Here is a 25,661-nt window from a genome sequence, read left to right as displayed (position 1 = left end):
CATATGGCTGAGGGTATTCTAGCATTGTGTTATATTTAAAAAATAGGATTCCATACCAGATTCACAATATTATTATCACAATTCACAATGCAATGTTACAGCCCCATTCATCATTGTGAAAAAGATGAAAATCTTGGGGTGATTTTTGACATACCTACTGGAGACGTGGAGAATAATACTGCAATAATTAGCTCTAACCTGCCAGTATGCTGAAACACTGATTCATGCGTGTGCATCCTCCAGAGGTGACTAATGCTATGAAGACTTGACCTTCCTGTGTGGATTTCACCTTTTTCTGTTTTCCTTGTGAGTCTTAGTCTGGGCGTGGCTGACCTGGTTGTCTCTCTCACCTGCAATCAATCATCTACTCCAGTGCAGTTTAAAAGACTTACTCATTCCTCCACTTCTTGCTAGTTTGTGGCCACACACAGCTGCCTCAATTGTTTCTGCCCATGGCTGTGGTACACATTGGACTTTTTGGACGGATCCCTACCTTTTGGATTTATTTCACCTACCTGTATTTCACCTGGTTGTCTGCATTTTGGGGTCCAATTTATTCATCTGCATAACAAATGCATTTTGCAAGAACACGGATAGTCTTCAAATTATTCAGAGTATGGCTGCTTGAGTTTAAAATACACTGAAAGAAGTGAATTATAGGACCAACTTAAAGTGCATCAATCAACAGAAGGAGTCACAAGAAGAAGTGTAAATAAATAAGTAAATAAACAGTCAGGAAACTAGACGTTAAACCAGAACTGGGCAATGATGTCACATCGCAAATTCAACAATTTACAAAAAGTGAATGAGTGAGTACATGCAGATTCTGTGCAGAATCTGTATGTTTGCATAATTAAAGTTGTTTTTATCAATTTTATCATTGCTAAAGCATACACAGTGAAGAAGATAATGCAAAAATAATGAAGAGGGAATTCCCCCCACACCCCTTATGCAGTCTTCCAAATATCTGGTTTGAGGATTCAAAATTGTCAGATTGGACAAAATTGTCCTGATTTTGTTCTCTGCCAAGTCAATTTTGGAAGTCAACCCCAATAAATCGGCTGTGCTGTTGGTTTGTAGAGAGAGCGAATAAAAAAACTGGAAGTGGAGCAACTCTGCTTTCACATAATTTTAACTCAAAGTAAGACTAATTTTATGCAAAAAATGCTTAAGTGTAAAAAGAAAGTCTGATATAAAAAAAAATACACATAAGCACAAATGGGTTTAAAACAGGACAGAGGAATAAGTCAGGCAAATATACTCAACAAAAATATAAACGCAACACTTTTGGTTTTGCTCCCATTTTGTATGAGATGAACTCAAAGATCTAAATCTTTTTCCACATACACAATATCACCATTTCTCTCAAATATTGTTCACAAACCAGTCTAAATCTGTGATAGTGAGCACTTCTCCTTTGCTGAGATAATCCATCCCACCTCACAGGTGTGCCATACCAAGATGCTGATTAGACACCATGATTAGTGCACCGGTGTGCCTTAGACTGCCCACAATAAAAGGCCACTCTGAAAGGTGCAGTTTTATCACACAGCACAATGCCACAGATGTCGCAAGATTTGAGGGAGCGTGCAGTTGGCATGCTGACAGCAGGAATGTCAACCAGAGCTGTTGATCGTGTATTGAATGTTCATGTCTCTACCATAAGCCGTCTCCAAAGTTGTTTCAGAGAATTTGGCAGTACATCCAACCAGCCTCACAACCGCAGACCACATGTAACCACACCAGCCCAGGACCTCCACATCCAGCATGTTCACCTCCAAGACGTCTGAGACCAGCCACTTGTACAGCTGCTGAAACAATCGGTTTGCATAACCAAAGAATTTCTGCACAAACTGTCAGAAACTGTCTCAGGGAAGCTCATCTGCATGCTCGTCGTCCTCATCGGGGTCTCGACCTGACTCCAGTTCGTCATCGTAACCGACTTGAGTGGGCAAATGCTCACATTCGCTGGCGTTTGGCACGTTGGAGAGGTGTTCTCTTCACGGATGATGCCAAGGAGATGTGTTGCACTGCATGAGGCAAATGGTGGTCATACCAGATACTGCCTGGTATCCCCCCCCAATAAAACAAAACTGCACCTTTCAGAGTGGCCTTTTATTGTGGGCAGTCTAAGGCACACCTGTGCACTAATCATGGTGTCTAATCAGCATCTTGATATGGCACACCTGTGAGGTGGGATGGATTATCTCAGCAAAGGAGAAGTGCTCACTATCACAGATTTAGACTGGTTTGTGAACAATATTTGAGGGAAATGGTGATATTGTGTATGTGGAAAAAGTTTTAGATCTTTGAGTTCATCTCATACAAAATGGGAGCAAAACCAAAAGTGTTGTGTTTATATTTTTGTTGAGTATACATTATTCATGAGTGTCTGAACAAAGATACGTATGAATGAATGTGAGGGAGGCTGTATTTTTATTTCACCTTAAAGTAAGAGTTGCATCTCTGCAGGGAATCACTTTAATTACTTAGATTATATAAAGTGTCTGTGAGTTTCTTGAGTGAGAAAGAAGAATTTATTGACATAAGTTTTAAGATTATTAAAGCTCAACATCAGATTAAATTTGGAAGTTGTAGCCCAGAGTACTGAAAATAGGGCAGCAAAAAGGAACACGCAACCAAGCGTGTGTGGCTGTATATATTATTAATAAATGTGTGTATTATTAATAAATATGACTATTTTTATGCATCTTTTAAGTGAGTTTATCTGCAAATGTGAATATATGTAGATAATGAAGACGTATAGATGTTAATATGTGTGCACTGGCAGTGTCCGTGTGGTTATTGTTGGGTTTTACAATGTCCTCGACACTGCTTCACATCAGGGCCACGATTAAGTAGATAATTAGCCAGAATGGCTCATTAACATATGACATATGACCTTTGGTGAAAACAACACTCACTTTTTGTTGTTATTTTTGGACTTTAACCGACTTTGTGTGGCCATCTGTAATGCAGAGTGGAAGTAAAACTTCCACTCTTCCAGCAGTGGACCATTGTCAGGGGTCGCAGAACTACAGCCGGGAGCGACATCAGCGTGAAGGCTTCTCATCCACTTTGTGGCAAAAAGGGGGAACAAGCTACTTAAAGTAGAAGTTCACATTTCTACATTAGTCTCATTAAAACAGGGTTAATAAAACAGCCTCTGTACTTATCTTCAACAACTGATGTGAAAGAAATCCCAAAATTGAGTATGTAGTAATTATGCCATTTCTATGTTTACTTATATATTGCTGGCCATACTAATTAAAGAAATGGACAAGTTACTACAATCAAAAAACTGACTCATTGGAATGGATTTCCATCTTATAAATATATATGTAGTCCCAACTAAATTAAATTAAATGATCTTGCATGGATGGGTTTTTCAGTTTGGGCTACATATACGTGTATTTATTATATGGAATATTTATTAGATGGAAATCCTATACACATAATTGAATTGAGTTCATCCAATGAGTCTTTTTTTGAGTGTATGCATTACATCCACATACAGTACTGGAGGCATTCTGGTTATTCTTCTATCCATTTTGATGGTTGTTTTCTGTTTTCTTCCACGCATCTGGTTTTTTTTTTTTTTTTTTGTCCATTTTAAAGCACTGGAGATCATTGTAGATGAACAGCCTATAGTTTTTTGCACCTGCGTATACGTTTTCCCCTCTGCAATCAACTTTTTAATCAAACTACACTGTTCTTCTGAACAATGTCTTGAACGTCCCATTTTCCTCAGGCTTTCAAAGAGAAAAGCATGTTCAACAGGTGCTGGCTTCATCCTTAAATAGGGGACACCTGATTCACACCTGTTTGTGCCACAAAATTGATTAACTCACTGACTGAATGCCACACTACTATTATCGTGAACACCCCCTTTTCTACTTCTTTTTACTAAAAGCCCAATTTCATAGCCTTAAGAGTGTGTATATCATGAATGCTTGGTCTTGTTGGATTTGTGAGAATCTACTGAATCTACTGGTACCTTGTTTCCCATGTAACAGTAAGAAATATACTCAAAACCTGGATTAATCTTTTTAGTCACATACCACTACTATTATTCTGAACACTACTGTATGAGAAACTGATCTTAGCTGAAGGGTAATGGACGGGAAGGCTGGATGTGCCAATGGGGTCATGAGCTTGTTGGTGAAGGACCTGAGAATGCGGTGTTTGCCAGAGGTAGAGCCGCACAGACTGTGTTGGCCCCACCGCAGGTCGAGTTGGCCCCGCCACAGCGCTGGTGCACAGCAGGTTCAGTCAGATGACACCTGGGTGAGACGGGGCATCTCGGTCTCGCTACCTAGCATTGGCACACACCGTAGGACTAAGAAGGGCATAAGTCCCTTTTCTTTTGGTCATAAATTAATAAAATATCAAATGACAAGGCTTATTCCAAAATGGAGTAAATTCATTTGTTCCCCTGAAAATTCTACTCACAACACCCCATAATGACAACGTGAACAAGGTATTTTGAAACTTTTGCAAATTTATTTCAGTTTCAATTTATTTTCCTTTATATAGCTCCAAATCACAACAGAGTTACCTCAAGGCGCTTCACAGGTAAGGTCTAACCTTACCAACCCCCAGAGCAACAGTGGTAAGGAAAAACTCCCTCTGAGGAAGAAACCTCGAGCAGACCAGACTCAAAGGGGTGACCCTCTGCCTGGGATATGCTACAAACATAAATTACAGAAATAATTCACAGAACAAATTCACAGACAAATATACAAGAATTCCAACCTCTGGATGGAGCTGCACCTTAAATCAAAATCAAATCAATTTTATTTATATAGCGCCAAATCACAACAACAGTTGCCCCAAGGCACTTTATATTGCAAGGCAAAAGCCATACAATAATTACAGAAAAACCCCAACAGTCAAAACGACCCCCTGTGAGCAAGCATTTGGCGACAGTGGGAAGGAAAAACTCCCTTTTAACAGGAAGAAACCTCCAGCAGAATCAGGCTCAGGGAGGGGCAGTCTTCTGCTGGGACTGGTTGGGGCTGAGGGAAAGAACCAGGAAAAAGACATTCTGTGGAGGGGAGCAGAGATCAATCACTAATGATTAAATGCAGAGTGGTGCATACAGAGCAAAAAGAGAAAGAAACACTCAATGCATCATGGGAACCCCCCAGCAGTCTAAGTCTATAGCAGCATAACTAAGGGATGGTTCAGGGTCACCTGATCCAACCCTAACTATAAGCTTTAGCAAAAAGGAAAGTTTTAAGCCTAATCTTAAAAGTAGAGAGGGTGTCTGTCTCCTTGATCCGAACTGGGAGCTGGTTCCACAGGAGAGGAGCCTGAAAGCTGAAGGCTCTGCCTCCCATTCTAATCTTAAAAACCCTAGGAACTACAAGTAAGCCTGCAGTCTGAGAGCGAAGCGCTCTATTGGGGTGATATGGTACTAAGAGGTCCCTAAGATAAGATGGGACGTGATTATTCAAAACCTTATAAGTAAGAAGAAGAATTTTAAATTGTATTCTAGAATTAACAGGAAGCCAATGAAGAGAGGCCATTATGTGTGAAATATGCTCTCTCCTTCTAGTCCCCGTCAGTACTCTAGCTGCAGCATATTGAATTAACTGAAGGCTTTTCAGGGAACTTTTAGGACAACCTGATAATAATGAATTACAATAGTCCAGCCTAGAGGAAATAAATGCATGAATTAGTTTCTCAGCATCACTCCGAGACAAGACCTTTCTAATTTTAGAGATATTGCCCAAATGTAAAAAAGCAGTCGTACATATTTGCTTAATATGCACATTGAAGGACATATCCTGATCAAAAATGACTCAGAGATTTCTCACAGTATTACTAGAGGTCAGGGTAATGCCATCCAGAGTAAGGATCTGGTTAGACACCATGTTTCTAAGATTTGTGGGGCCAAGTACAATAACTTCAGTTTTATCTGAATTTAAAAGCAGGAAATTAGAGGTCATCCATGTCTTTATGTCTGTAAGACATTCCTGCAGTTTAACTAATTGGTGTGTGTCCTCTGGCTTCATGGATAGATAAAGCTGGGTATCATCTGCGTAACAATGAAAATTTAAGCAATGCTTTCTAATAATACTGCCTAAGGGAAGCATGTATAAAGTGAATAAACTTGGTCCTAGCACAGAACCTTGTGGAACTCCATAATTAACCTTAGTCTGTGAAGAAGACTCCCCATTTACGTGAACAAATTGTAATCTATTAGATAAATATGATTCAAACCACCGCAGCGCAGTACCTTTAATACCTATGGCATGCTTTAATCTCTGTAATAACATTTTATGGTCAACAGTATCAAAAGCAGCACTGAGGTCTAACAGGACAAGTACAGAGATGAGTCCACTGTCTGAGGCCATAAGAAGATCATTTGTAACCTTCACTAATGCTGTTTCTGTACTATGATGAATTCTAAAACCTGACTGAAACTCTTCAAATAGACCATTCCTCTGCAGATGATCAGTTAGCTGTTTTACAACTACCCTTTCAAGAATTTTTGAGAGAAAAGGAAGGTTGGAGATTGGCCTATAATTAGCTAAGAAAGCTGGGTCAAGTGATAGCTTTTTAAGTAATGGTTTAATTACTGCCACCTTAAAAGCCTGTGGTACATAGCCAACTAATAAACATAGATTGATCATATTTAAGATTGAAGCATTAATTAATGGTAGGGCTTCCTTGAGCAGCCTGGTAGGAATGGGTTCTAATAGACATGTTGATGGTTTGGAGGAAGTGACTAATGAAAACAACTCAGACAGAACAATTGGAGAGAAAGAGTCTAACCAAATACCAGCATTACTGAAAGCAGCCAAAGATAACGATATGTCTTTGGGATGGTTATGAGTAATTTTTTCTCTAATAGTTAAAATTTTATTAGCAAAGAAAGTCATAAAGTCATTACTAGTTGAAGTTAAAGGAATACTCAGCTCAATAGAGCTCTGACTCTTTGTCAGCCTTGCTACAGTGCTGAAAAAAAAACCTGGGGTTGTTCTTATTTTCTTCAATTAGTGATGAGTAGTAAGATGTCCTAGCTTTATGGAGGGCTTTTTTATAGAGCAACAGACTCTTTTTCCAGGCTAAGTGAAGATCATCTAAATTAGTGAGACGCCATTTCCTCTCCAACTTACGGGTTATCTGCTTTAACCTGCGAGTTTGAGTTTGTTATACCACGGAGTCAGGCACTTCTGATTTAAGGCTCTCTTTTTCAGAGGAAAAAGCATCCAAAGTTGTGCTCAATGAGGATGTAAAACTATTGACGAGATAATCTATCTCACTCACAGAGTTTAGGTAGCTACTCTGCACTGTGTTGGTATATGGCATTGGAGAACATAACAAAGAAGGAATCATATCCTTAAACCTAGTTACAGTGCTTTCCGAAAGACTTCTACTGTAATGAATCTTATTCCCCACTGCTGGGTAGTCCATTAAAGTAAATGTAAATGTTATTAAGAATGATCAGACAGAAGGGGGTTTTCAGGGAATACTGTTAAGTCTTCAATTTCCATACCATAAGTCAAAACAAGATCTAAAGTATGATTAAAGTGGTGGGTGGGCTCATTTACATTTTGAGCAAAGCCAATTGAGTCTAATAATAGATTAAATGCAGTGTTGAGGCTGTCATTCTCAGCATCTATGTGGATGTTAAAATCGCCCACTATAATTATCTTATCTGAGCTAAGACCTAAGTCAGACAAAAGGTCTGAAAATTCACAGTGAAACTCACAGTAACGACCAGGTGGATGATAGATAACAACAAATAAAACTGGTTTTTGGGACTTCCAATTTGGATGGACAAGACTAAGAGTCAAGCTTTCAAATGAATTAAAGCTCTGTCTGGGTTTTTGATTAATTAATAAGCTGGAGTGGAAGACTGCTGCTAATCCTCCCCCTCGGCCCGTGTACTACCTTAAACAGAGAAAAAACAGAATCAGGCATCAGAAAGACAAAAAATACTGTATAATTTGCCAGCATTAATCAACAAGAAAAACAGAAGAAATACTAAGGTGATCGACGGCCGCTAGCCCTAAACTTCACTAAAAGACCCAGAATTTAGGTGAAGTTGAGGCCGCGGCCCGCTCCAATTACTAATAACATGAATTAAAAGAGTAAAAAGCATAAAACAAAACTGTACCAGTATGCTAGCCATATGAAAAGGAAAATAAGTGCATCTTAAGTCTGGACTTGAAAGTCTCCACAGAATCTGATTGTTTTATTGATGCAGGGAGATCATTCCACAGAACAGGGGCATGATAAGAGAAAGCTCTGTGACCCGCAGACTTCTTATTCACCCTAGGGACACAAAGTGGTCCTGCACCCTGAGAACGTAAAGCCTGGGCCGGTATGTAAGGTTTAATTAGGTCAGCTAGGTAGGGAGGTGCCAGTCCATGAATAATTTCATAGGTTAGTAGCAGAACCTTAAAATCTGATCTCACTGGGACAGGAAGCCAGTGAAGAGACGGCAAAATGGGTGTAATGTGGTCGAACTTTCTGCTTCGTGTCAAACGTCTGGCTGCAGCATTTTGAACCAATTGGAGAGCCCTAATGCTAGACTGCAGTAAACCAGGAAATACAACATTGCAGTAGTCCAATCTAGAAGAGATGAACGCATGGATCAGGGTCTCAGCATCAGCCATAGACAGGATGGGACAAATCTTCGTTATATTTTGCAGGTGGAAGAAAGCAGTCCTAGTAATATTTCTAATATGGAGGCCAAATAAAAACTAAGAAATCACGTATAGATAAGCATTCACACCCATTGCTCAATACTTTGTTCATGCACCTTTATCAGCAATTACAGCCGCAAATCTCCTGGAATATGATCCCACAGCCTTGGGGCACCTATCTTTGGGTAGTTTTTCTTGGCTGTGTGCTTAGGGCAGGGGTGTGCAACTTGTCCCAGAAAGGAGGAATTCCGCGCGTCGCGGTGGAGCTGCATAGCGCAAAGCAACGCCGTGATGAAGCCTCACAGGACATGTTCTGGCATGTCTAGTCTCATTCACAATTTCTCGGTTAGTCACACGACTGAAAACCCACCGACAGCCGTCTGAAAGCCATCTCAAAGCCGTCCTGTGAGACCAACACGGAGGTGGTTTTGTGCCGTGCCATGAACGGCACGGTGGCGCATCCGTCCGCTTTTCTTTCCATGAAAAAAACTCCTGTAACAGTGGAATGTGCCGAAAAAGTACTGATGTCCACGTCTCCTGCCATTTTTGTGTAAGGCAGACGAAGTCCCTGATCAACAAAGCCTTCACGTTGGAAATGATCTGGTTGATTCAGCCTGTCAATCGGCGCTCGGAGCGCGGCGTGCTCTCAGCAGCTGTGGGCGGTCTTTAAACCGGCTGGAGCACTCCTTAATCTGTGTAATCCCCATAAAATCGTCCCTGAAAGCCAACAGAATTTTCCGAATGGTGTCCACCTAGAGGTCTCTCTCACAGTTTCTGGAAAAAATTGATGCAGCAAAGCACCAAATCGTTCAGACATTTATTCGCAATAAAAATCCGACGAGAGGGGTGGACCACTGCTCACACAAAGCCTGCTCACAGGCGAATGACGCAACCGACAGGCGTGAAAAAACTCACGCATGTGCACGAAGGTTCAAGCTTGGCTGATGCAATCACACGTGATTCAAATCCATATGGTTTTTGAAAAAAATAAAAAGGTCCGATACTTTTCTAACAGACCTTGTATGTAGAAATATGAAGGAATACACAGAACGTCTCACCGACGTGCCGGTAGCAGATGATGCCATCCCAGAGTTACATTTAGTCCATGATCAGCTATGCTACTGCTCTGTGAGTGTGCTACCAACCCACCCGCCCTCCACTGGCAACAGTTGAATTATGTCCTATAGTAAGTCAATGGATCACTGCCAAACATCGCCCTCCACTGAGCTACATCAACCAACATAGCTCAGAGATTTATGAGAATCTGTTACGTTGGGTAGCATCATGTCATGGTGTGAATGGGCCCTATGTCACAGGACCTCCAAAACTAGTAGTGTGCGTGTACCTGGTGGCTGTGTTTATTTAATTGGTTCATGGGTGTGTTCATTTGAAAGCCTTTGCTTTGTGTTTGAAGAACATGACATCATGATAGATTTCTGTGTCAAATGTGGACAAGTGTGTTTAGTGTTTTGTAAAAACTGTGAAACTGACAATGTGCTTAACAGTTGTGGAAATCCGGGCCGCTGTTTTGCTCCTTGAGTGTAAGGTTTCACTAATTGTCGGAAAGTTTTAATTTTAGTATGCAAGCAATAGTGAAAAAGTGTAACCGGTGTATGTTTCTGGATGTTGCCATCACGTTTGCTCTGCAACTTTCGCATGAGCTGAAAGTGTATTTTCTAACTAAGCACCTTCTACACACAATGCACAACTGTTCCTGCTCCCAGTTTAACTCTTCTAATTACATGCCTTAGGAATTTGGATTACACATGCGCTGCACGGTGTGTGCATTTGGAGGAATGCTGGGTAAAGTTGTTGGTTTGGGGGCCAGGGAAAGTGCGGAGAATGTCAGCTGGTTGTGGCTGTGAACGACAATCCGGTGTGGTTTTTACCTCTATCTCCCCTCATGCAGGATTCTGTCTTTCTGCGCCTCGCTCGTGTTTTCTTTGGGGGATTTGGATGACTCTAACTCTGTCGTCCAAATCCATTATGTTTGCTGTACTCTCCGCCAATCCTCCTATACACTGTGTCCTCACCTCCTCCTGCTCCCCTCAAACCCGTCACTTCTCACTCTTCCTCCTGTCATCATTATCATCTCTCTTCCCAAACCTCATCTTTGTTCCTTTTTGCTGTAATGAAATTTGTACCTTTTCCTCCACTTTGTTCCTTTGCTCTTATCTGATCACACCTCTTTCCATGACAGTCTCGCACACACAGCAGAGGATGGAGAGAGGCAGCTAGATGAATGGGAAAGTATTTTGGAAGGCAGAGTATTGAGGATGTGTGTAGTTACAAAGCAGGAGTATGAAACAAGAAAATTAGAAAAACAACAAAAGTCGGAAAAAGTAGTGTAGCCCAAGTATTAGTGACAGGAAATAACTCACCTCTCAGCGGCTTGCACTTGCTGACCTGAATGTTACCTCCTCCACCCCTCCTCCAACATTTGATCCCTGTCTGGCACATGGAGTAGTTTTGACACATGGGGTCTACCTTTTTCAGATGGCACAATTCCAGATCTACGCACCCCTACACTGTTGTGGCAGTGACCTACGCTGAAGACTGTTCTAACATGCTGAACATAATCACCATGAATTAAAATCTTTAACTTTTTCGTGTCTCCAGGAAAAAAAAAATGTCAGAACAGGAAAGTAGTTTGAGGGAGTTTGGACACAATGAGGAAAGATGATAATTTCTTGTGAAGAGTGATGATAATGGAAGGACAGGTTGAGACAAAGGGAAAGTCTGAAGTGGAGAAAACAATGAGCTGAAGGAAAAGAGGAGTTTCAGTATCAGGAGGAAAAGTAATACTTTGTGCTGGAGTTTATGAAGAATAACTTATGAACTTGTTTCTGCCTGTTAACTGAATTCACTTTGTTTATTCATTCATTCATTATCATCTACTTATCCAGCTCCAGGTTGCAGTGGCTGCAGACCAAGCAGCTCAATCCATACTTTCATATCCTCAGCCATAACATCTAACTCTTCCTGGGTGACTCCAAGGCGTTTCCAAGAAAGCTGGAAAATATAATCCCTCCAGCGTGTCTTGGGTGTTCCCCGACGCCTCCTCCCAGCTGGACATGCCCTGACAACCCAGTCTCATGGCATGTCGTGATTCAGCAGCACAAAATATATATTAATCTATTGGTTTGTCATATTGTCACGAAAAGCGCCACATTTTCGTCACAGCAGCACAAATTCATTCTAATACATTCCGTGATGGCTGCACGAAATTAAAAGTGAAGCGGGGGGGGGGGGGGGGGGGGGGGGGTCCAGGGTGGTTATGGTTAGGGTTGGGGGAAGGAGTGAGTCAAAAAAACCCGTCACTAAAATTTGACTCATTTCGTGATGGGAGCACGATAAAAAAAAAAAAAAACATGACTGGGCTGGCCTGGAAGACCTCCCTAGGGAGATCACTATGAGGCTTCCTCACTAGATGACTGAACCACCACAGCTGGCTTCTTTCAGTGCAATGAAGCAGGTGTTCTACTCTGAGTCCCTCCTGGATAGTCCAACTTCTCACCCTGTCCCAAAGTGTAAGCCAAGACAGTGGCAATCCCTCAGTGGCAAGTAAGCTTGACCTTGATTTATTCCCAGGTGGGATGGTGGATGCAGAGATGACAGAAAAAGCCCAGTCTTGGAGATTTCTTGGAGTAATCTCATTTCCACCACTTGTATCTGCAACCTTGTTTTGTTTTTGGTAATTATTCAAAGATCATGACAGACTCCGCTGTGGGAACAGATCCAACAAGTGGCTTGATTACAACCCCCTGTCAACTGTTGTTGTGTTGTGTTCTGTATTATAAACCTTTTTGTAGAATGGCACAAGAAGAGGGTCACCCCTTTGAGTCTGGTCTGCTTGAGGTTTCTTCCTCAACAACATCAGAGGGAGTTTTTCCTTACCACTGTCACCTGTGTGCTTGCTCTAGGGGTTAGTAAGGTTATACTTTACTTGCCTTAATGCAGCTTTGCTGTAGTTTATTGCTATACAAACTAAATTTAAATTGAATAAATGGACGACAGGTGAGGATAGGAGCTTAAATCAACTGGTAAATCAAAAGTCTTGCCCTCTGGCTCAGCTCTTTCTTCACCAGGATGATCCTGTAGTAGTGTCTGCAGGGCCACAGATGCAGCCCACATCTGTCTGTCGTACTCTCCAACTTACCCACTTGTGTCCAAGACCCCAAGTTATTCCTCTATTTGTGGCAAAATCTCTCCCCTGACTCAGAGGGACAATGCACCCTGTTCGCGACAGAGGACCACTGTCGCAGATTTGGAGGTGCTGACCCTCATAGCAGTGTATTTCATGTTAGCCTTGCTTGTTACCTTGCTACATCTCCTCTTTTACCTTATTTTTCTCTTTCTCATTTATTCCTCTTTCCTTTCTTGCTATATCATCTCTCTGTCTTCATTCGTTCTCTGTTTACTCTTCCTAACTCACCCCTACCCATAATCTTTTCCGCCTATCCCAACCAATTTTCCTTATCATTGTTGCCCAAATCCGCCTGAGCCATTCCCTCCATTTACTTTGCCCTCCGCAGAAATCATTTTACGTTTCATTGCCACCTTATTTAGAATACATTTAACAATTTCATACTGAGAAGGTTTGCCGACACTGGGAGGCATTACGTCTGTCTGATGTTGGGCTTTAAATCTTTATTTCTACAAGTTTATTAAAATATGAAATGCAAAGTACGCTGGAAGCCCATTTTGCTTTCTTCATCTCAGTGAGAGATGATTGCTTCTTCCGTGACATAAATAATGGTTCTGCTAAGCAGAATGGTGCAATTAAAATTAAAGTGAGGGAGCATTAGCTCGTTAAGATGTAGGAGCCGTGGAAAATAAGCAGTGTTATCTGTTTATGACACGGATTCATTACAGCTCAGAGCTTGAGTGAGCGTTCTCTGCCTCTACTCACTGCTGTTTGTCCACTCTGCTCCCCAAAGTGCTGCCCTAGAAAACAAAGCTCTGGACCACCGGTCAGGAGAGGCGACGTGACGTACAGAATATAATGAGCCACAAGACCAGTCAAAAACGAGCGGGTAGGATGCAGTGCGCACTATATAGTGGTCATTTTGTTATGTTTTTTTAATGATTTATTTTAGGTTTTTGTACTTTTGCTTACAAACTGAAACATTTTTTGTGCAATAAAAGTCATCAAATTTGTCATTAGCTGTGCAGTAGCCATTTTAGTCACTAGGGAAGGTCACAAAGATGATAAACCTAGGGACGAAGACCCAAAATGGGCAACACCAGGAGGACGGTGATGTTTGTTTTGATGAGCAAGAACATGGTTTCTCTCCCACGTCCTGTTAGAGAAAACGGCTCTGGCATGGACAAGAATTCCTGTGCAAGCTTTGACTGCTTTCTCATGACATGTTGTTAACAAGCACACAAATAGGACAGAGTTGTGACTAAACTAGACTCCCAGCCAACAAAATAAAGTTCTCAAAACATTATAAGAACATTTATCAAATGTTATCAGAATGTTAGTGCTAAAGTTCTTGGAATGCTTCAGAGGGAAGTTTATTTTTGTTACCGGAACGTTTGATAATAACGTTAGCAGAAATGTTTTTGAGAATGTTAGGCCAAACATTCTGGGAACATATTAAAGGACAGTTTCTTTATGGTTCCCAGAACATTCAGCAATAACATTAGCACAAATGTTTTGAGAACGTTAGACCTAATGTTTTGGTTACGTTTTTAAGGAAAGTTTCTTTTTGGATCCCAGAACATTCAGCAATAACATTAGCACAAATGTTTTGAGAACATTAGACCTAATGTTTTGGTTACATTTTTAAGGAAAGTTTATTTTTGGATCCCAGAACATTCAGCAATAACATTAGCACAAATGTTTTGAGAACATTAGACCTAATGTTTTGGTTACATTTTTAAGGAAAGTTTCTTTTTGGATCCCAGAACAATCTGGTAATGTTACATAAAGTCACCTAAAGATATGTTTCATCCAAAAGTTCCCAGAACATTCTGGTAAAGTCATAACGTAGTCATTGAAAGAAATTTGGACTAAGAAAAATAGTGAGACTAGAATTAATAGATTTGTCAAATTTCCCTCAACTATAAAAATTACTTGTCAATATATAAAAAGAAAAATAATGTTATGAAAACGTTCTAGGAACTTTTCTGATCACCATAACCTAAATATAACCAATATACGACATTACCAAAACGCTAGGCTATGTGTTAGCTAGGTTAGCTGTGTCAGTGTGTCCATGTTTTGTTTCCTGCGTTATTAAAACTCTCACTGCTGAAGAATAAAATTGATGAATAGATAGCTATTAACTGTCTGGTAATTAGCTAGCTAGTTGCTTACTGGTTAGCATCATGCCATCTGTTTCAGCTGAAGCAGGTTGCATGCAGCGTGTAACCTGCTTCAGCTGCATGTTCAATCCATTCTTCAATTCTGTTTTCACTTTCCTGTTTTGTTGTATTATTTGCTAACATAGCGAGAATCATGTTTCCTCCTGAGGTCCCTAGTGGCAGTTCTTAGCTGGACTGAGTGCATTGGGGGTGCATAACACTACATAACAACATAACATAACAACCTGGTGTTCAAGAGGCAGAAAAAAACTACCACTTCAGCCACAGCTGATCATAATTTTTGAAAATTCATCCAGCATCCTCAAACCATCCAGCAGATGCCAGACTCATTTACGGGATATTATATCACCAACACAAAGTTGTTTTTTTTTTTTTTTAGCAATGTGAGCATCAAATCTGACAAAATGCCCTTGAGCTTGCCCTCAATACATTCTTTTAATTTGGTGAGTTGCAGAATGATTATTTTTGAGTTATTGTCTACACGACCTGGCTGGGATGGATTAACTCACTCAGTCATTTACAGTAGTATTCAGAATAATAGTAGTGCTATGTGACTAAAAAGATTAATCCAGGTTTTGAGTATATTTCTTATTGTTACATGGGAAACAAGGTACCAGTAGATTCAGTAGATTCTCACAAATCCAACAAGACCAAGCATTCATGATATGCACACTCTTAAGGCTATGAAGTTGGGCTTTTAGTAAAAAAAAAGTAGAAAAGGGGGCGTTCACGATAATAGTAGCATCTGCTGTTGACGCTACAAACTCAAAACTATTATGTTCAAACAGCTTTTTTAGCAATCCTGTGAATCACTAAACTAGTATTTAGTTGTATAACCACAGTTTTTCATGATTTCTTCACATCTGCGAGGCATTAATTTTGTTGGTTTGGAACCAAGATTTTGCTCATTTACTAGTGTGCTTGGGGTCATTGTCTTGATGAAACACCCATTTCAAGGGCATGTCCTCTTCTTCATAAGGCAACATGACCTCTTCAAGTATTTTGACATATTGAAACTGATCCATGATACCTGGTATGCGATATATAGGCCCAACACCATAGTAGGAGAAACATGCCCATATCATGATGCTTGCACCACCATGCTTCACTGTCTTCACTGTGAACTGTGGCTTGAATTCATAGTTTGGGGGTGCAGCTGTCTGCAGCCCTTGGACCCAAAAAGAACAATTTTACTCTCATCAGTCCACAAAATATTCCTCCATTTCTCTTTAGGCCCGTTGATGTGTTCTTTGGCAAATTGTAACCTCTTCTGCACATGTCTTTTATTTAGTAGAGGGACTTTGCGGGGGATTCTTGCAAATAAATTAGCTTCATACAGGCTTCATACAACTGTCACAGCACTTACAGGTAACTCCAGACTGTCTTTGATCATCCTGAAGCTGATCAGTGGGTGAGCCTTTGCCATTCTGGTTATTCTTCTATCCATTTTGATGGTTGTTTTCAAGCATTGGAGATCATTGTAGATGAACAGCCTATAATTTTTTGCACCTGCATATATGTTTTCCCCTCTCCAATCAACTTTTTAATCAAACTGCGATGTTCTTCTGAACAATGTCTTGAACGTCCCATTTTCCTCAGGCTTTCAAAGAGAAAAGCATGTTCAACAGGGGCTGGCTTCATCCTTAAATAGGGGACACCTGATTCACACCTGTTTGTTCCACAAAATTGACGAACTCACTGACTGAATGCCACACTACTATTATTGTGAACACCCCCTTTTCTACTTTTTTTACTAATAGTGTTGTGTGGGCCGCCAGAAGAGGAGGTACTGCTGGCCCACCACCAGAGGGCGCCCTGCCTGAAGTGCGGGCTTCAGGCACGAGAGGGCGCTGCCGCCACGGACACAGCCGGGAGTGACAGCTGTTACTCATTACTTCCTGACAGCTGTCACTCATTCTTCATCATCTCACTCCATAAAACCCAGACGTCATCTCCACCTCATCGCCGAGATATCATACTTCATTGGAGGTAATATCCTCAGCCATTTGTGTTTATCTATATCTGTATATTGTGAGTGTTTGCAGGAGTACCGGTCCCTCTTTCTGTGGAGGCTGAGTGAGTGCAGGACAGCACTCTTTTCCCCTGAGGAATCACTGCGGTACTTTGCAACATATTGAGTGAGAGGTGGAGGTGGCATTCCCACCGTTGTTGTTACTGGGTGTACACACACCCACACTTGACTGTCTTTGTTCTCGCCAGCAGTACCAGAGCCGACAGTCGGGGACGGTGATCACCTGGGAATTCGGGACTTGGCGGCTCCAGTATTCACCAGGTTCTGTGGCGGCAGAAATCGTGTGGTTCCGGCTCTTCTCAGGACAGACGTTTTCTATCCTCGTGCCTGCCCACACGTCACCTTTGTGGATTGACTGTAATTATATTCTGAGATTGTCTGTATATCCGTTGTGCACATTTCACAACATTAAATTGTTACTTTTTGGCTCATCTATTGGCCGTTCATTTGCGCCCCCTGTTGTGGGTCCGTGTCACTACACTTTCACAACAAATAGCCCAATTTCATAGCCTTAAGAGTGTGCATATCATGAATGCTTGATCTTGTTGGATTTGTGAGAATCTACTGAATCTACTGGTACCTTGTTTCCCATGTAACAATAAGAAATATACTCAAAACCTGGATTAATCTTTTTAGTCACATAGCACTACTATTATTCTGAATACTACTGTACATCGTTGCTGTCCAGCCCCGACAGTGTTACCAGCACAGAGACTAAAGTACTCAACATGCAGTGTAGCAAACAATAGAATAAAACCAACATGGGGAAAGATCAATGACTGGTATGACACCTAACACCTTAATCTATTCACAATCCAGACTCTGTAGGATGAAGTGTGCTGACGGATAGAAAATAAGATATGACATTTTTAAAAGGACTTTGAAATAAAAAATCAGAGACCAGTCACTACTCACACAGTTAGTGTATCAGGACAGGAGAAAGATGGGTCCCATCTGTGTGAACACCAGCTTAATTCCCACACCACACAGGGCAGAATATAATGTTTTTTTTTTTTTTTTTTTTTATTATCTCTGTTTCATATTCCTCCTTTCCTTCTTCACATCTGCAGCTGGGACCAGCGCTCTGCGGTTTGCTTCTGCCATCAGGTTTGTGAGCAGATTAGACACCAGTCTCAGGCAGATTGGATTCGCTGCCTGAGCCTCCAAAGCAGAGATTTTCAGTGGGTTCCACCCGATGTGCACGGGTTCCCCGCTCGAAGGATTCTTTAAACACCATAAAAGTATTTTCTGCACTCAGACATCCTGCGGTGCTGATGTACTCAGCGGTCTTTGCTGACATGCAGCTAACCATCTCGAGACACACCTCTGCTCGTCCGGGTTAAAATCTGATCTGGGAACAGGCTCTAACCACAACCAATAACGGTGCAACATCCAGAGCAGCAGGTCGTGTGTGAAGCATCTTTGACTTCCAGCATTAAAGATTCAATAACAAGGTTAATATTTGATGCTGTGCACCACCTCCGTCTGCATTTTTGGGTGAGCTGCACTATTTTTAATTAAGACCTAATATACAATTCTCTTTCTGCCTGTCTTCTTTCTCTGGTGTGTGACTGTATGAGGTTTTGTGCCATTTTCTTTCTTTCTGTCAAATAATGTATTATGTATTTCTTAGCCAAATACACAGAATTTACTGAACGATGACCATCAACACAGCAGTTCCCAAAGTGTCACAATGCAGAACCATCAACACAGCTGTTCCCAAAGTGGCACAATGCAGAACCATCAACACAGCAGTTCCCAAACAGTCACTGTATACAGAACCATCCACATAATGGTTCCCAAACTGTTGCTACATGCTGACCCATCATCACAGTGGTTCCCAAACTGTACCCACATACACAACCATCAACACAATGGTCCCCACACTATACCTACATCCAGAGTGGTTCTCAAACTGTCACTACGTACACACTGTAGCTACATGCAAAATCAGTGGTTCCCAAACTATTGCTGCATGCTAACCCATCATCACAATGGTTCCCAGATTGTAACGATGTACTGACCATCAACATAGTGGTTCCCAGACTGTGACTACATACAGAACTATCCACATAATGGTTCCCAAACTACAGCTGCATGCAGAAGCAATGTTTTCCAAACTATAACTACATGTAGAACCATTAACAAAACAGTTCTCAAACTCTAACTACATGTTAAACCATCATCACAATGGTAGGTGGTCCTGTATGTAGCTGTGTAGTAATTTGCACTCTGATGCAACATCATCGGAGTTGACATCAGCAGAAAATCTGCAACAGCAGACCACCTTTTGGGAAATATTGAGCGCACGCTCACTCACTCACTCACTCACTCACTCACTCACTCACTCACTCACTCACTCACTCACTCACTCACTCACTCACTCACTCACTCACTCACTCACTCACTCACTCACTCACTCACTCACTCACTCACTCCATTAGTCCCCTGCATGTCCTGGAATTACAGAGAACATATTTGATTGAAAATGCAGTGTTGCATCATGGGACTCTGCTGGAAAATGCAAGATTTGTACCCCTGGGTCAGGATCAAAATCCGGAAATGGATTGGACAGATTTTGGATTATTTTGAAGGATTACTTCAAAACTACTTCATGGATTCTCAACAAATTTGTGCCACAGATAGATATTAGGGCATGGAAGACTCCACTGAATTTTGGAAGTGATCTGGATCCAGATCCGGATTTTGGATCAAGATTTCCCTTTATATAGGCTGAGAAGGATTACTTCAAAACTACTCCATGGATTCACTGACATACATTAGGCCATGGAAGACTCCATTAAATTCTGGAGGTGATCCGGTGTCGCAAACCGAACCCCCCCCCCCCCCCCCCCCCCCCCAAAAAATGGTTCTCCCTACCTTTACTTCAGAACATTTTATGCATCATTTCAGACCACAGCAGCTCATCTGAGACTGACACTGTACACCCAAAGTGATCAAAGGAAATAATGTGATTATTAACCATCAGATGACAAAGTAAAAGCTCTTAAATCATTCCAAAGTGAGTTTTAAGCAGAAAGGAGGCAATAATCGGTGAGTGGCTACTGATGCTCTGAAATGACGGAGGTGCAGTGAATGCAGCAGGAGCAGCTCATGTAGCCGCGGTGCTCTGATCGTTTCCTTCGTCTTTTCTGATGAAATAAAGTTGAATTTATGTGGAAATGATTGTTGTACAAAAGCTTCAGATATCTGCCACTGAGATAGATGACTTGTGTGCAGTTTGAAGCAGAAACGAGGTGCTAATCAGTGAACTGAGGTGATCTGGATTCTGGATTGGCGGATGTCAGAAATCTCTTATTGCTCTTGTTTTGACACTGCATCATTTGCCCATAGTAGTAGGACAAATTTCTATGATCTGCTTGATAACATCGATCAAAGTGTTGTTGATTCCTGGTCACTCTGTCAAAAAGTCACTGGTCATTATGCTATTGATAGTTTCTCTACTAACAGATGATGTTGGGGAACATTTTATGGTTGCCACATACGGAGTATTCACAGTGTTTCACATTTTCCACATTTTTGTTGTTATAGCCTTATTCCAAATTGGATGAAATTAATTTTTTCCCTCAAAATTCTACACACAATATGCCATAATGACAATTTGAAAAAAAGGTTTGTTAAGATTTTTGCAAATTTATTAAAAATAATTTAATTACAAAATTAATTTAAAAAAGTTAATTTAAAAAAGTATTCACAGCCTTTGCCATGAAGCTCAAAATTGGGCTCAGGTGCATCCTGTGTCCACTGATCATCCTTGAGATGTTTCTACAGCTTAACTGGAGTCCACCTGGGGTAAATTCAGTTGACTGGACATGATTTGGAAACATATGTCTACATATAAGGTCCCACAGTTGACAGTGCATGTCAGAGCACAAACCAAGCATGAAGTCAAAGGAATCATCTGTAGACCTCTGAGACAGGATTGTTTTGAGGCACAATTCTGGGGAAGGGTACAGAAACATTTCTGCTGCTTTGAAGGTCCCGATGAGCACAGTGGCCTCCATCATCTATAAATGGAAGAAGTTCAGATCCACCAGAACTCTTCCTAGAGCTGCTACCCGTCTAAATTGAGTGATCAGGGGAGAAGGACCTTAGTCAGGGAGGTGACCAAGAACCTGATGGTCACTCTGTCAGAGCTCCAGTATTCCTCTCTGGAGAGAGGAGAACATTCCAGAAGGACAACCATCTCTGCAGCAATCCACCAATCAGGCCTGTATGGTAGAGTGGCCAAATGGAAGCCGCTCCTTAGTAAAAGGCACATGACAGCCCACCTGGAGTTTGACAAAAGGCGCCTGAAAGACTCTTAGACCATGAGAAATAAAATTCTCTGGTCTGATGAGACAAAGATTGAACTCTGGTGTCAATGCTGTGGGGATGTTTTTCAACAACAGGAACTGGGAGACTAGTCAGGATTGAGGGAAAGATGAATGCAGCAATGTACAAAGACGTGGATGAAAAACTGCTCCAGAGCGCTCTTGACCTCAGACTGGGGCGACGGTTCATCTTTCAGCAGAACAATGATCCTAAACATGCAGCCAAGATATCAAAGGAGTGGCTTCAGGCTTTTCTTTCCTGAAATTAATTCAAAAATTACATCAAATGTTACATCATAAGAATAAAATGTGGAAAAAGGGCCCAGCCAGAGCCCAGACCTGAACATCTCTGGAGAGATCTGAAAATGGCTGTCCACAATACACCCCATCCAACCTGATGGAGCTTGAGAGGTGATGCAAAGTGATATGGGCAAAACTGCCCAAAGATAAGTGCACCAAGCATGTGGCATTATATTCAAGAAGACTTGAGTGCATCAACAAAGTATTTAGCAAAGAGTGTGAATACCTATGTACGTGTGACTCCGTAGTGTTTTATTTTTAATAAAGTTGCAAAAAATTCAAAAAAACTTTTTTCATGTTGTCATTATGGGGTGCTGTGAATAGAATTTTGAGGGAAAAATGAATGTACTCCATTTTGGAATAAGGCTGTAACATAACAAAATGTAAAAAAGTGAAGCGCTGTGAATATTTTCTGGACGCACTGTACTTTAAAATGCCCTGCATATTTTTGTCGTTGTAATGAAAGATATATGATTTACAATAAAAATTAACATTTTACTTTGCAGACTTGACTTTTTTATGTTCGTATTCGCAATGGAAAACATCGTTTTCCTACTAGTATAAAAATATTCCTTTTTAAATATCAGTAACAATTTTATGCTGTAATTCCATGAATGAGCATACTGTCCAGTTGTGATGAACCACCCCTGGATTACGGACATTATTTCTGTCTTGTAAAAACTGGAAAATAAAGTAAGTAAATCATATGTATATATTGCCTTTCAAAATACAAATCACAAAAAATGTATTCATCTGCTTTTTGAACAAGTTCCCTGGGTTCACAGAGACTCAGAATAAACGGAGTCATTTCAGTCAAAACATCAGAAATCATCAGTCTCCACATGCTGTTTTGTTCTGAACTATTATTAGTGATACCACTAGGGGGCGGCATTGTGTCATGGAGCTGTGGCCTCAGCTAGTGTGATTCTGTGTGACCGACAGTCAGTTCAGTCCATTTAGTCTGAACACCCAGAAACTGGACCTGGACAGAGAAGAATCCCAATGAAGAAATCATTTTTTCAAAAAGTTTTAAAGGGAGACAACTGATTTGTGAGAAGATGAAGAATGAGAAAATTCATGAGAGACTGTGAAGGAGGAGGAAGAGGAGGAGGAGTCCTGAATGAGACAACAAAAGCAAATAGAGATATCGGAGTCCTGTCACAGATCAGCTTCACGTCCAGTATTTAACGTCACAATCAGTAAATGAGTGTTTCTGATCACATGTCTGCATGTGTCCTTCTGACATGTTTCAGATTTCTCAATCAAAATATGTCTCCACTGGTTGTGGAACTCTAACAAATGCATCCATAGCCATGCAAAAATGTCTTTTAATCCCAACGCACAATTCAGGATTTTTCAGCAGTGGTCTTTGCTCTCTGAGTGCTGTTCCAGATCGAGTGCATCGCTGCAGAAAGGCCTAGAAAACAAACCGTTTTCGATTTGTAAAGCACATGTTAAAAGTTCATGGCACCCTTTTGCAGACTGATTTCAAAGTGTAACATTTTCTATTCCTGGCGACAGCAAGTTCTTCACTTGTTTCAGTTTATTTCACTCACTCATCTCTAACCGCTCAGGTCACGGTCAGTTTATTTCTTTTAAAAAATTCAACCTGTATTTAGGCTGTGCCGTAGACTGGCATCTTGTTCGGGGTGTACCCTGTCTGGGGTGTACCCTGCCTCTCACCCCACGCCCTCCTAACCCTCAACTGGAGTAAGTGGTAAAGAAAATGAATGAATGAATGAATGAATAATGTATTTCTGCTGACTGATGAACCTCCGCCTCAGATCTTCATGGGATCTGTTACACAACATGCCTAACTTTTTCGCTGGGTTCCATAAAATAGCTCATAGTAAGGTGTCAATGGTACAAAAAAAGGTTTTTAGCACATTTTGTGATTCTGTCTTACAGTTTTTCTCAACTGCTAAAACACTAAACCGTGTTGTCTGAGCCAAATTCTCAGTTGCCTGAACCCGCTGATTGAATCAGTCACTCTTTTAACAAAACCATAAGCACTTTTCACCTGTTTAGACACAACTTGCCAACACATTTTCTCTGTGATGCACCTGTGTTGTATAATGGTGAGTGCACATGGCAACAGTCAAACACAGTTAAAGCACTGGTGTCACCGGTTGAACACAACAACTCAAAACTGATTACACATGTGGCCAATGATGTGAGGGAACATATATAAACCATTTCAGAGAGCGCTGGTTTGTGAGGCATGACAATGGACAGAAATCTGAGAGGAGTTAGTTGGTGCTCAGCGAAGACAAAGAACAGTAATATGATACCTGAGTCTGTTTTTTTCTCTCTGTTTGAGGTGCGGCTCCATCCAGAGATGGGTGTGGTGTCTGTTTCTGAAACCCTCCTGTCCTGAGCACCGGCAACATTTCCTGTATATTCATTATGTGAATTATTCTGTAATTTATGTCTGTAGCATGGTCCAAGCAGAGGGTCACCCTCCTTTGAGTCTGATCTGCTTGAGGTTTCTTCCTCAGAGGGAGTTTTTCCTTACCACTGTTGCTCTGGGGGTTAGTAAGGTTAGACCTTACTTGCTTGAAGCACCTTGAGGCAATTTTGTTGTGATTTGGCGCTATATAAATGAAAATAAATTGAAATTGAATATTAATATCTGATGAAATCAGAGCTGCTGTGAGTGACTTTGTTCTCTGGGGTTTTGTGAATGTAGTTTGAAAATTGGATTTTCTGTTCACAGTTTAGAGAAAAGGAGAGCAGTTTTTGAGAAATGTGTCTTAGCAATTGAGAAAAACTAAAAACGTTTTGGTTGAAAACATGAATCCAGACTGAGAAAACAGACATAAATATAAAGAGAGTTGGATGATAAGAAAGAAAATGAAGTTGAGCTTCCTTCCTTCCTTTCTTCTTTCCTGCACTATTATTGTGTCCTTTTGTCATCCTCTCCTCTTTTTATTTTGCCTTTTCTCTTGTTCCTCTGTTCCATTTCCTCTTCCTTCTCATTCACTCCTTTCTTTTCCTCTCCTCCCTCTGTCTCGCTCACTCTCTTCCTCGTTGGTGGCGGACAGTAACGAGAGCTCTGACAGATTATAGTGAACATCAGCTTCTTAATTCTGCTTACACAGCCAACCGTCTTTCCCTTCCTCTTTCCACTCCTTCACAATATCACGCTCCTTTTTGCTTCCATTCATTTATACATCCTTTCTTCTTCCGCCTTTCACGTTTACTTTTTTGTCCTCTTTTACCCTTCTCATTCCATTTTCCAACACTTCCATTTTCTTTCGATGCTTCTTCCACTGTCATTTCCTTTCCCACTTCTCCTTCCACTCCTCTCCCACTCTTTCTGCCCTTTGTTCAATTTCTTTCTCTCTTTCATTCCATTCTGGTCTCGTTCTTTTAGTTTATCCTCGATCAGGAAGCAATCAGGAACAATTGTGATCCCAGAAGGAGACCAGGTGGATGTCCGCGGGGTCACTCTGAGTTAAATTAACCACAGGCACCAGGCTTCTCCCACAATACCCACATGCCAATAACAGCAGGAGAAGAAGAGGAGGAGCGAAGGATTTAATTTAGCTGAAGAAGGAGAAAGAGCGAGGGGTTAGCAGGGTTAGAGAGAGGAGATGGGAAGACATTAGTTCCAAATTAATGATGTCTTTATGATGTCTACGGGACTGACAGTGCTGAATTGAAGGAGCGTTTATTGCGTAATAAACTGGATGAGTTACGTGTTAACATTTTGTGCCAGTGGGCATATAAGGAAGCTGGCCTTATCTGCCTCACGGAAACCTGGCTCGACAGCACCATTTCGGACTCTCAGCTTTCCATTGATGGCTTCGGCGTGCCCGTGCGCTTGGATAGGGATACTGCGTGCAGCCAGAAGAGGCATGGGGGCGGGGTCTGTGTGTACATCAACCAGGCTTGGAGCAGGGCGGCCACCGTTATAGACTCTAGTTGTACTCCTGACGTGGAGCTGCTCGCCCTGTCCTTCAGACCTAAATACCTTCCCCGGGAGTTTGGACAATT

This window comes from Thalassophryne amazonica, chromosome 3 (assembly GCF_902500255.1).
Source record: "Thalassophryne amazonica chromosome 3, fThaAma1.1, whole genome shotgun sequence".
Taxonomy (NCBI): Eukaryota; Metazoa; Chordata; class Actinopteri; order Batrachoidiformes; family Batrachoididae; genus Thalassophryne; species Thalassophryne amazonica.
The sequence above is the reverse complement of the archived record's forward strand: the minus strand, read 5'-3'. Positions refer to the sequence as shown.